The sequence below is a fragment of the Epinephelus lanceolatus genome, chromosome 23 (genome assembly GCF_041903045.1).
Source record: "Epinephelus lanceolatus isolate andai-2023 chromosome 23, ASM4190304v1, whole genome shotgun sequence".
In the NCBI taxonomy this organism is placed as follows: domain Eukaryota; kingdom Metazoa; phylum Chordata; class Actinopteri; order Perciformes; family Serranidae; genus Epinephelus; species Epinephelus lanceolatus.
The window spans coordinates 15,567,330-15,578,151 of record NC_135756.1 but is presented as its reverse complement, the minus strand read 5'-3'; the positions used below and the strand labels follow the sequence as shown (position 1 = coordinate 15,578,151).

The window sequence follows — 10,822 nt, the reverse complement described above, 5'->3', positions numbered from 1 at the left end:
CTGAACCATACTACTCAATGGCAACAGGGCTATAGTTTGCCATTGTGTTCTGTCTGTTTTAAGTTTGTTTTGGGTTTTTGTGGTAGATATCCAGGTCTTTTTTTTGGTGTGTGTGTGTGAGGGTTGTCCTGAGGTCTTGTGCTGTTAGAGGAGGTGAGCCTCAGGACCAGCTGGCTGACAGGGCTCTCCCTCTCTTTCTCTCTCTCCCTCTCTCTCTGAGCCAACAGGTTGCAGCAGCTTCACCCCCACCCCTCTTCCTAAACTTTTCTGCACCACAGCAGAGCACAGGAAAAAAAAAACCTCTCTGTCATTCATCCACTTTTACACACATCCAGACACGGCCACCTCCTCTTTAACTCAGACACACAGATACACACACTGATTCTCATGTGCCATTCAGTCGATTATCTCTGATAACACCCTCTGCAGGAATACAATATCAGTTCCAGACTTTTTTTCTCCTGACTCGGATGACATCTCTCTGCGTATTTTAGGGGATATTTTCCCCCTGTCGGCCGTCAAGAGGTCACCTGGATTGGGAAGATAATAATGATTCACTTGTCTGCGGTGGTGAGTGAGACTGTGTGGGCCCCTTTTAGGGCCATAGTCAAAACCCATTACTTTAACTGCACTTTAATATGGCACTTTACGGAGTAGTTTTGAATTCTTAACTGCCCAGATACCCTTGTTAAAGCCTAAGTGTCTGGACTGAGGCCAACACTTTTGATACTGAGCCTTTACTGCTGCTCCTTAAAGTACAAATTCTCCTTAAACAGCATTACTGCCCAATATTAGGGCTTGTTGTTTGCCCATTTTCTTGTTGTCTGAATTGCCTGAATGTGATAAGGTACAGTAATTGCTGCAAATGTGCTATTCCACTCAGTCTGAGAACATGCACTTACAAACACACACTCCATGTTCATGCATTGCAGATGTTTTGAATTGATGCATGTGTGTGTTTTGGCATGAGCGCCCTGCTTCTCTGCAGGGGTTAAAGCTGTGATTTTACACATCCAAACTGGATGGGAGCATAAAAACAAGATATCATGCATTTTACAGTCACGTCAGCTCTAGTGTATTCATGAATAATAAGAGCATACCAGGTTGTTTGGAAGAGCGTTGTCAGGAGATGGAACTATGTAGAATGAATTGTCGATTTTTGCCGCCCATGCATAGACTTGCCTGTGTTGGCTGACTGCAAATGTAAAGTGACATTAAGACAGTGTGCTGTATGTGTGTTTGTGTATGTTTTAGGTGTAGATCTGACTTTCATTGCACCAAGACATGGGCTATCATACATTGTAGTTCTGTGCTGTGTGTGTGTGTGTGTGTGTGTGTGTGTGCCTTTTCACTGTTACCAGTTTCCCACCTACGGGGATAATCCATCCTGTGAAGTGGTGAGGTGGAAAATGCCATTATGTAGAAATAGCTGACGTGCAGTTAGACTTGCAGGGTATGTGATGTGTGAGCGAGAGTGTGTGTGTGAGTGTGTGTGAGAAAAGGAGATAGGGAACAGAGAGAGGAAGTATCAGGGCCAGAGACAGTAAACTTCATTTTGTAACATTATTTAATCCTCTCGGGGGCAGAGATAAACGAAAGGTCTCGGACACAATACACACATTTCCTCCTCAGCGAGGCCGGACAGAGTGCCTGTGATCCCAGCGTGGCGTGAGAGATGGATGCATGGGCTTTTTTGATGTGGGACCAATGTGAGCATGATGTCTGAGTATGTGACTCGAGCTTATGATCACAGACATTGCAGGACTGTCTTGACGTATTGTTGGAATGAGTTGCTTTCTGTAGCATGACAGATGGCAATGTCTTCCATCACTTTGGTCCAGACTGAAATATCTCAACAACTATCCAAATGATTGCGATGACATATTGCACAGGCGTTCATGGTCCCGGGTGGATACTTTGCAGTAACTTTGGTGATCCCCTGACTTTTCCTCTAGCGTCATCATGCTCCCAGTAGTTTGGTTAGTGACCAAACATCTGCAAAACTAATGCTGCATTCACATGCTCCTCGGATGGTCCCATTTCCCGATATGAGAAGTCGTTCTTGGGTGCGTTCATGAGCTTTAAGTCATAATGTGGAGCCAACATGGACGCTACAAAGGAGCAATGTAGTGTTTTTTTGCTCAGAGCATCTAAACATCACAATAACCGTTATATCAGTGATTGAGTCCCAGACACTCAAAAAAAAAAACCCACTAAAAAAACCCACTAAAAAAACCCGGTCAGTGGGTGGAACACTACTGCGCATTTTCAGTGGACCACATACCACATAAATAAACCCAGAAGCTAACTTTTTTTGGCGTATTCGCCAGGTGAGCAACTCCATTGGAATCTAAGTATTATTATTATACATCTATGGTGCTAATTAGCCGATGTAAAAACGTATGGTAACACGCTAAATTAAAATGATGAATAAATCTCAATCCCTGTTTTTTATTACGTTTAAATACAACTAATTTAAAACAGCATGTGTGGTTTTTTGAGGGATACATACTGCCAGGCAAATTGTGTTTTCTATTAACATAATGAGGAAATGTTTTCATTAACATACCTGGCAAGTTGTAAAATTGTCCTGCGTCTACCCCAACCACCCCCTTGGCAAATCTAGTGCAGTACATACATGTGGTGTTTCATTAACTTGAAGAAACATCTCTGAACATAATATAAGCAGTAATTATGTTTTTACCACAGTGTAATTATAAATGCCATTTGATGTTATCTCTAGGAGACAGGATTAAAATTCTATACTAGCTAACAGCATGTATCATTGTCATTGTAAGGATGTTATTATACTGATGTTTGCATTTACCTCAAAGCACTGCTGTGCCTCAGAACTGCGAGCATGGCTGTAGACTCATAGTCTTATTGCAGTTTCTGTCGGGGTACATCATGTTTTAACATCACTGAATCATCTAAGAAACACATTGAGGTCAAGCTAAAACCAAGGCTCTTTTATTTCCTGCTGTATTTTCGCACGTTGCTGAACATTAGGATTCACTTCTTGCCTCAGGACACTTCTGCCACCTTTGCCCTACGATGACATGAAAAGAGGAAAGCTTTCAAAAATTTGTTTCATCAATTTGAAGCTGCTTGCCTGCTGCTTTGCTGCACACCCATGCAAACCTATTTAAAAATCCTGCTGTAGGATAGATACGAGGCTGTAACTGTGTACTTCTGCACTCGCTGTCATTCATCAAAACACACATTTGCCCTCTCTGCACCTCGGTAATAAGAAGATACATGCAGAGACAGATCTTAGATCTGCATTGGTATGTGAAGGGGAGAGTGTGGTGTCTTTGGCTGTGTTACATTACAGTTCAAGCCCAGCCAGCTCTCACTTCCATCTGAGGTTGTAAACCAGTCAGCTTAAAGCCAGTTTGCCTTTGTCAGACCAGGTGGTAAAATCACACAGGAATTTTCTCACATTGTTTCACATTGATCTGATTTACCTTTTATAGCTTTATCATATTAATTTATGGCTGAAATACACTCTCAGGAGGAAACACTGGAAGTGATGTATTGGTGGATTGCTTGATGGATAGAATGTGGTGCTTTAAAGCCAAAAGAAATGTGATATACTTTCTTCTCATGTATTGTAGATTGAAGGCAGATCTCTCTTTGATGTTAGGCTTATGAATTTGCAAAGACCACATGCCCATACAGTACATACATGCACAGACACTCAGGCACACATGCACTCCTATGTGGAGACATGTGTGAGTTAGCGAGCTAATGTAAAACATAACAGCACGAACCATTTCCTAGATCACAGTTAATGTGTTGAGTGTGTTGCTCTCTTATGGAGGTTCATTCATTTCAAAGGGAATAATCCGTTACTGCTGCATGATTCCTTTGCCAGTGCAGTTTAAGTGTTGGATTTACTCTACTTAGACATTGATTATGCTCACTTAACTGAATGTTGTTGTGGCTCTCTCTATTGATACATTTATGTGGTCTTCAGTACACTTTTAAAGAAGTATTTCACCACTGGAAAGGTGGGCTTTTTATTGATAGCAGCTCAGATAGATAGGAATTGCGGGAAAGAGAGGGGTGATGACATGCAGCAAAGGGCTGCAGGATGGAATCGAATCCCACTGCGGAGGTCAATGGGGCATGGCATATATGGGGCATACACTCTACCAGGTGAGCTAGAGGTCGCCCTGAAAGATGCAGATACTTTTGACATCGGCGGTACATGACCAGAGAAAACAGAGGAAGACAAATGTGGTGTTCACTTTTGCTCAAGAGGTACAAAACCTACAGCTCCCAGAATGCACTGCACCAGAACAGACCTATAAACACTCCTGCTGGTGCAAGCTTTGCTGTTTTTTTTCCACAGGAAACAATATGGCGGCCAGCTTGTGATAAACAATCTTGATTGGCAGTTAACTGCTAAGCTAAAATATGTTTCTGAAAACATTTGACACGAGAAATAGGCAACACAGTGACAGAATCTTGGTTCATATTTGATCAACACTGCATAGTTTTACTGTTTAATCTCATCTCATCTAATTTTTATAATACAGGAAACAGTATGGTGCCCACTTCCTGTTCACAATTTCTCATATTACAGACAAACAGTGCACTAAAATATATTTCTGAAAACATTTTAGGCAAGAAATAGGTCTTTCTCTCATTCTGTTTCCATACTGTCCGTGGTGACAGGCTATGAAAATAAGGAAGTACAATCTGTAATTGGAGCTGCAGCTTGAGAGCTAGCAAAAAGTTAAGAGATGAGCAGGGAAATCTGGGTGCTACTAAGATGGAGGGAAGTTTACCACTGATCATTTACACATACAACCCACACTGTTAGAATACAAAGCTGGCTGATAGTTGGCAAAGTATTAATTTAAATGGAAGGTTTTATGACTCCTTGAGCTGAATTCAAAGTGGACCACTGAGCAGCACGAATGCAGTAAAGATACTTAAATATCTTACTATCATTGAAGAATACCACTTGCTTTTAAAAATCACCTACCCAGATACACGTCTCCATGAGAGATAATATGCTAACAAAGCAGCTGCAATGTTTCTAGGGAACTGAGTTGCCTCCACTCAGTGTATGATGCCAAGTAAAAAGCTGTAGCCTTGGGGCTAATCTCTTTCATGCTAACCTGAAGTTTCCTCTGTCTGTTGATGAAGAGAAAAAGAAAAAAGGAGGATTGTTTTGTATCCCAGAGTGTTACTGGACCTCCAATTATGCTGAGACAGATAGTGTACTCCCTCCATCTGCAATCGCTGTGAAGAACAACTGTGCTGTCACCAGTGAGACTCATTTGTCTAGATGTACCTGTCCTTCTGTCATTTCTTGGAAAGGCTGCCAAAGACCGTCTCCATTCATCCCACACATCCTTAGCTGAACTTTGATCATGTTGATTTCTGAAGTATAAGTAAAAAGAAGGCATCATTTGAGTGTCGTGCTCATTACATGTTGCTGAGAAGAAAAACACGCTTCAAAAATATGATCACATAAGCAGGAGTTTGACACCACCACATTTTGGATTGCAGATAAATCACATGGTGCCCTTTTTCCACGAAATAACCCAGTACCAAGTACTATCGAAACCCCTCCAGTGACACGCTACCTGCATTTGCTCCTTTTTGTGCTGGAGATCTGACCCTGGACCATCCGGACTCCTCACAAGATTCAGCAAACGCCAGTTCCCTTTTACTAGCCCCTTGTGGCTTCACAGTTTGACAAATAAACACCTGTCTCTATTAGACGCCTGGTCTGGTTGCCAAGCAGTTCCTTTTTTTACAGAATTTTTTTTTCAGATGTTTAAAAGGAAGTTGTTGGCTACCTCAAGTGATGTGTCCATTCCTTGATTATTCTATAAGTTATTCATATTCCTTTAGTCCATCAGGGATCAGCAAACTTTCTGTTGCTGCAGCTCTCCTTGATTAACAGTCAGTTGCAGGGGCGGAAATCCTGGGGGGGGGGGACATGACTCCCCCTTCAGTAAAGCTGTACCCCCCTAGAATCATTTGAGACACAATTAATAATTTTTGAACAATGCAGTAGTATTTATTGAAAGCACAATGTAAACGGTGCTTATTATAATCACACAATAATGTGCTATTTCAGTCCCCCCCTCCCATTCCTAGTAGTGGTATATCCCACACTCTTTCCAACAGGCGGGGCTGCTTGGCAGCAGTAGCAGCATGTGGCTGGAACCGCTGCCCACATCGCGCATCGCAGGGTAAGATGTTCACTCACACAGACACAGTTTAACTGAGGCTACACATGTTACAACACATCCCATTTACTGTTACAACAAGCCCCAGGCCCAGGCTGATAATATAAACTGTCTGCAACATTTCTCCTGCATTGTTCAAAAGCCTATTCAATTACGAGTGCTGCTAAGCTAAAAGCTAATGATTAAGCTCAGAGTTTAGTGATAGAGAGGACAGGAAAGAAAGAAGAGGGAGAGGACAGGACAAGAGCAGTCAGTGGCGGAGCAATGGGTACCTGTCTGTAGGCTCTCCACCTGTCAGTGAGACAAACATGAATGACGTGCAGTCTAACTGACAAGGAGCGGTCATTACACATGACTATTACGCATGGTTGTGGCGGAGCGGCTCGTATGGGTACCTGTCTGTAGGCTCTCCACCTGTCAGTGAGACAAACATGAAAGACGTGCAGACGAGGAGCGGTCATTACGCGCGACTATTACGCACGGTTGTGACGGAGCGTAGCTAATGGGTACCTGTTTGTAGGCTCTCCTCCTGTCAGTGAGACAAACATGAAAGACGTGCAGATGAGGAGCGGTCATTACGCGCGACTATTATGCACGGTTGTGAGGTGCACAGCGGCAGATCTCACAGCACACTGTTTATAAACCAGTTTACCAGTTTAATTGCAGGAAATGTTTAGTTTTAGTTTTAGTTTAGTTAGTATAGACATTCACTCTGCCTGTTGGAGAGATAGAGAGAAGATTAAAGCGTCAAATTGCTGTAAAAGATGCTGTATAAAAGACAGGCTACAACTTTTTTTTCCTTGTCCCCCCCTGAAATTACTCTCTAAAATTTTACTGTTTATTGTCCCCCCCAACTATGAAATGGGATTTTTGCCCCTGGTTCAATGTCTACCCAATTAGCACAAGCTAACACAGCAGCAACGGGTAAAATCCAACACCAAGTTGCTAAATGATCCCAACAAACTAACACTGACACTGAAACAGTTCGACTCTGGCATTAAATTTGTTAAGAAACGTTAGGTTAAAGTATACAGCTGGTGAAAAATTAAAAAAAAATTACACTTAATAAAGTTAATTGCAAAAAGTGCGTACTTGTTCACAGATCATACATAAACCAAAAAAATAAAAAATACCCTACTATCTGAGAGAAAGTAACAGGAATGTCAGCTTTGTTTTTTGTATACAATGGTCATTAGTTAGACACCTGCCTTCCAGAAGCTAGAGTCCAAGTGGCGGTATTCCACCAGGCAGGATCACTCAGTTAGCCAGGTATCTTATAACATAGCATGCAACAACTTCTCTGAACATTTGTTGTTAACTAGCAGTAATCACTACCTATGACTAAGGGTCCAGCAATGATAAGATAAAATAAAATAATTCCTTTCCTTTTATGGCCCAAAATCATGTGTAGTTTAGGTGGTTATCGACTTGAAAAATGTCAAAAACAAAAAGGTAATTTAACTACTTGAATCACTTTGAGGATAAAAATGTTGCAGAACTACTAGCAAGTTTCTGCAAAATACAGTTGAGCCAATAATTACACGTACTTTACTATTTGCCAACACTGCAAATTTGCTATGGTGTCACTGTGTTGTGGTTAAAGGGGAACAAAGAAAGAAGAAAGAAAGTTCAATCAATATTCGTGAACATGAGCTACTCTCAAAGACAGAAACCAGAGAGGTGAGTCTCAAACTTGTGATGTCATTGGGTATACAGTCTGGAACTGCTGACAATGGATAGGAGCCAGATTTTGTGGACCCATGTTTGTTTTCTTTTCTTTTCTTTTTTTTTTTCTATTGTAGTATTGTCAGTTCAGAAACAGAAAATGTACCCATATACTCAGAACATTTCCCTGGGTGCTCCCAGTGTCACCTAGAACATCTTTTCCATGTCATTGCCTATAGAGCAGCTTTTGAGTTTTAGCACTCTAGCTTTTGGATTTGGAAGAGAGTTGTTCATGTCTACTAATGTTTTTGACTGTCTTAGACCATGGAAATTACATGTATGAATTTTGAAAATGGCTGCAGTTCCCCTTTAAACAGTGAAACATGCGTAAAACAAGTGCAATGTAGTATGCGCACATTCACATCGGATGCAATTAGCCATGCTGGCTCGGCCTTAGCTCTGTAGATAATCACCTCTGCAGTGTGAGTTCCAGGGGTATAGCAGGCCCTCGGGGAGTTTGTTATCCTCAGTCTGGGACGAGGGCATGAGGTCCAGAGGTTTGGTTGACCGATCCAAATATCTTTCGCACCTGTAGAATCATTCATGAGCTTCCTTGAGTGTGTCACGCCGCTTGAATTTGCATCTCCTCTTCAAGCTACTTTAACTGAAAGTTATCCAGTTTTGTCTTCAGTCCAAAAAAATATTCAACAAGCAGCACAAAGTTTGACTTAAAAGTAGCCTGAATCAAAGCGTGGCGGCTGTTATGAACTGGCATTTCCAAGTCATGAAGCGTTCTTCTCTTTCAGTAATATATGATGAGACACTTTATCTTACTTCCTTGATCTCATAAAGTCATTTCCATATTCACAACTTTAGATATCCATCTTTATTAATGTGTGTCTGTGGGAGAGCAAGCCCAGCAGTTTGTTCTTTGTTGGCCTCATGATTTTGGAAAATAAGCAACTAAAAACTCACAGGTTTGCTCCCTTTTATATTTATATATGACATGTTATTATCAACAGCCATTTGTACAGGCAAAATGACCTTAAAATTAAGATCTCTTTGTGTAAAACCCACCATTACTCTATGTTCTATTATGCTTATTCATGATTGTCTTCTCATTCTGTTTGCTGAGCTTATCCCACCAAATGCCAGTAAACACCTGGAGGATTGACTAGCACTAGTAGAGACTGCACGAGTGAACTCAGACACCTCTTCACTCTGACAAGTCTGAGGAGCTGCCATCATTGGAGCATGCAATATTTACTTACATGTCACCCCCAAGCCACTGAACACTGAGTATTCCAACACCGACCACATGTCAGTCAGCACTCCAACACACATCACTCCATATCTGTCATGCTCACTGGTGGAGGAGGTATTCATATCCTTTACTTAAGTAAAAGCCCTAATTCCACACTACAGAAATACTCCTGCATTGTAGTATATTTAAGTATTAAAAGTAGTAATGATTTAAACAATTGTCCAAATAATTTCCAGTCATTTTCTAATCAATTGACTTATCGTTTCAGATGCACTTGTAGATTTCCATATGGTTCGTGCGCAGCAATCTTAATTTGTAAAGTAAATAGTAACTAAAGTCATCAACTAACTGTAGTGGAATGAAAAGTATAACATTTCTCTCTGAAGTGAGTGACATGAGATTAAAACACTAAAGAAAAGTAAAAGTACCTAAAATTTGTACTTGACTTTATTTCAGTCAGGAGAGACTTGTTCTGAGAAAAAAGAATATTTATTTACATGTGCATAAGTACCCCATCATGATGTCATTTATTCCGGGAGGGTGGTAAAGACATAGTAGATTAGGGAACCCCCCCATGGAGTCTAGACACTGGTGGTGGTGATGAGATGAAGAGGGAGCTGAGGGTCTGGATGTGAAGAGGAGTGGGCTTTTGATGAGCTCATCCTGGGCTCTGGATAAAGTGACTGGAGGTGAATGGGGTGGAGGAGGGCATGATGATTCTGCCTAAAATGACAGCTGACAGGAGCAGAGAGGAGAACAGATTTAAAGTTTGGCAGCAGCAACATGAGATCGTGGCAACGTTTGATTGGCTAACCAGGAGAGGGAACACCCATAGTCAGCTGATTGGTGGAAGTGGTGGGAGGGGGACCGAGAAGGAATTGTGAATGGATATAGCATAAAGAAAGTCTCCCTGATTGAACTTACGCTGAGCTCCATTTCAGTCGTGCATCGTGTTATTCTTTGTATGTGTGTAGTCTTTAATGCAATGCTCCTTTTGAGGCTGACACAGTTGCAATAGTTATGCTTGCATGACAACAATGAAGTTTGGGGATCTTGATCCAGCTATGCCTTCATATGAAAATGAAACATGGGTTAATAGATTATAAAGACAAATTGGTTGCAGTGGTGAGCTACATGTTACATGAGGTTCATGTAACCTTTTTATAAAGCCTCGACTTCACTTGAGCGCTGCGGGGATACAAACATATATACTTTGTTTTTAGGTAATCCCTCCATAATGTATCTTTAAAGTACCTTTAATGGCGACAAATTTCAATTCAGGAGATGTCGAAAAAAAAATCATTTATGAACAGGATGAACAGTGGCATTTATCCAGGTCAACCTACCATGAAAGACAGGCATAATAGATTAGTGAGGTAATAAATTTTAATGTTCATGTTTATGTTCAAATTGTTAAGACTTCCCAATAACAGCTTTTAATAGCTGGAGTCATATTGGACAGTTTAAAAGCCCCTTTGATGCTTTTATTTCCATGGTGTCATTGGAATTTGTTGTAAAACTGTTTACAGGGACTGCACACGTAGTATCGGGAGCAAGTACAACATTATGCTACATTGGCTAAATCATTACAATAACAATACATAAACAGGAAATAACTGAATTTATTTTTGATTGGATATTTCTATATAATCACTGATGGTGATATGCAGTGTAATTT

At 41.0% G+C, this 10,822-nt stretch overlaps 1 protein-coding gene across 5 annotated transcripts in view; it reads left to right on the top strand.

The window, feature by feature from the left end:
• The first annotated feature begins 333 nt into the window (after positions 1 to 333).
• col7a1l (collagen type VII alpha 1-like) overlaps positions 334 to 10,822 on the top strand; it is a 106,922-nt gene continuing 96,433 nt past the window's right edge. For all 5 annotated transcript variants that reach the window (XM_078165083.1, XM_078165084.1, XM_078165081.1 and 2 more), the window contains exon 1: positions 334 to 570. The gene's annotated coding sequence lies outside the window, so the exon portion shown is untranslated. The remainder of the gene's footprint in view (positions 571 to 10,822) is intronic.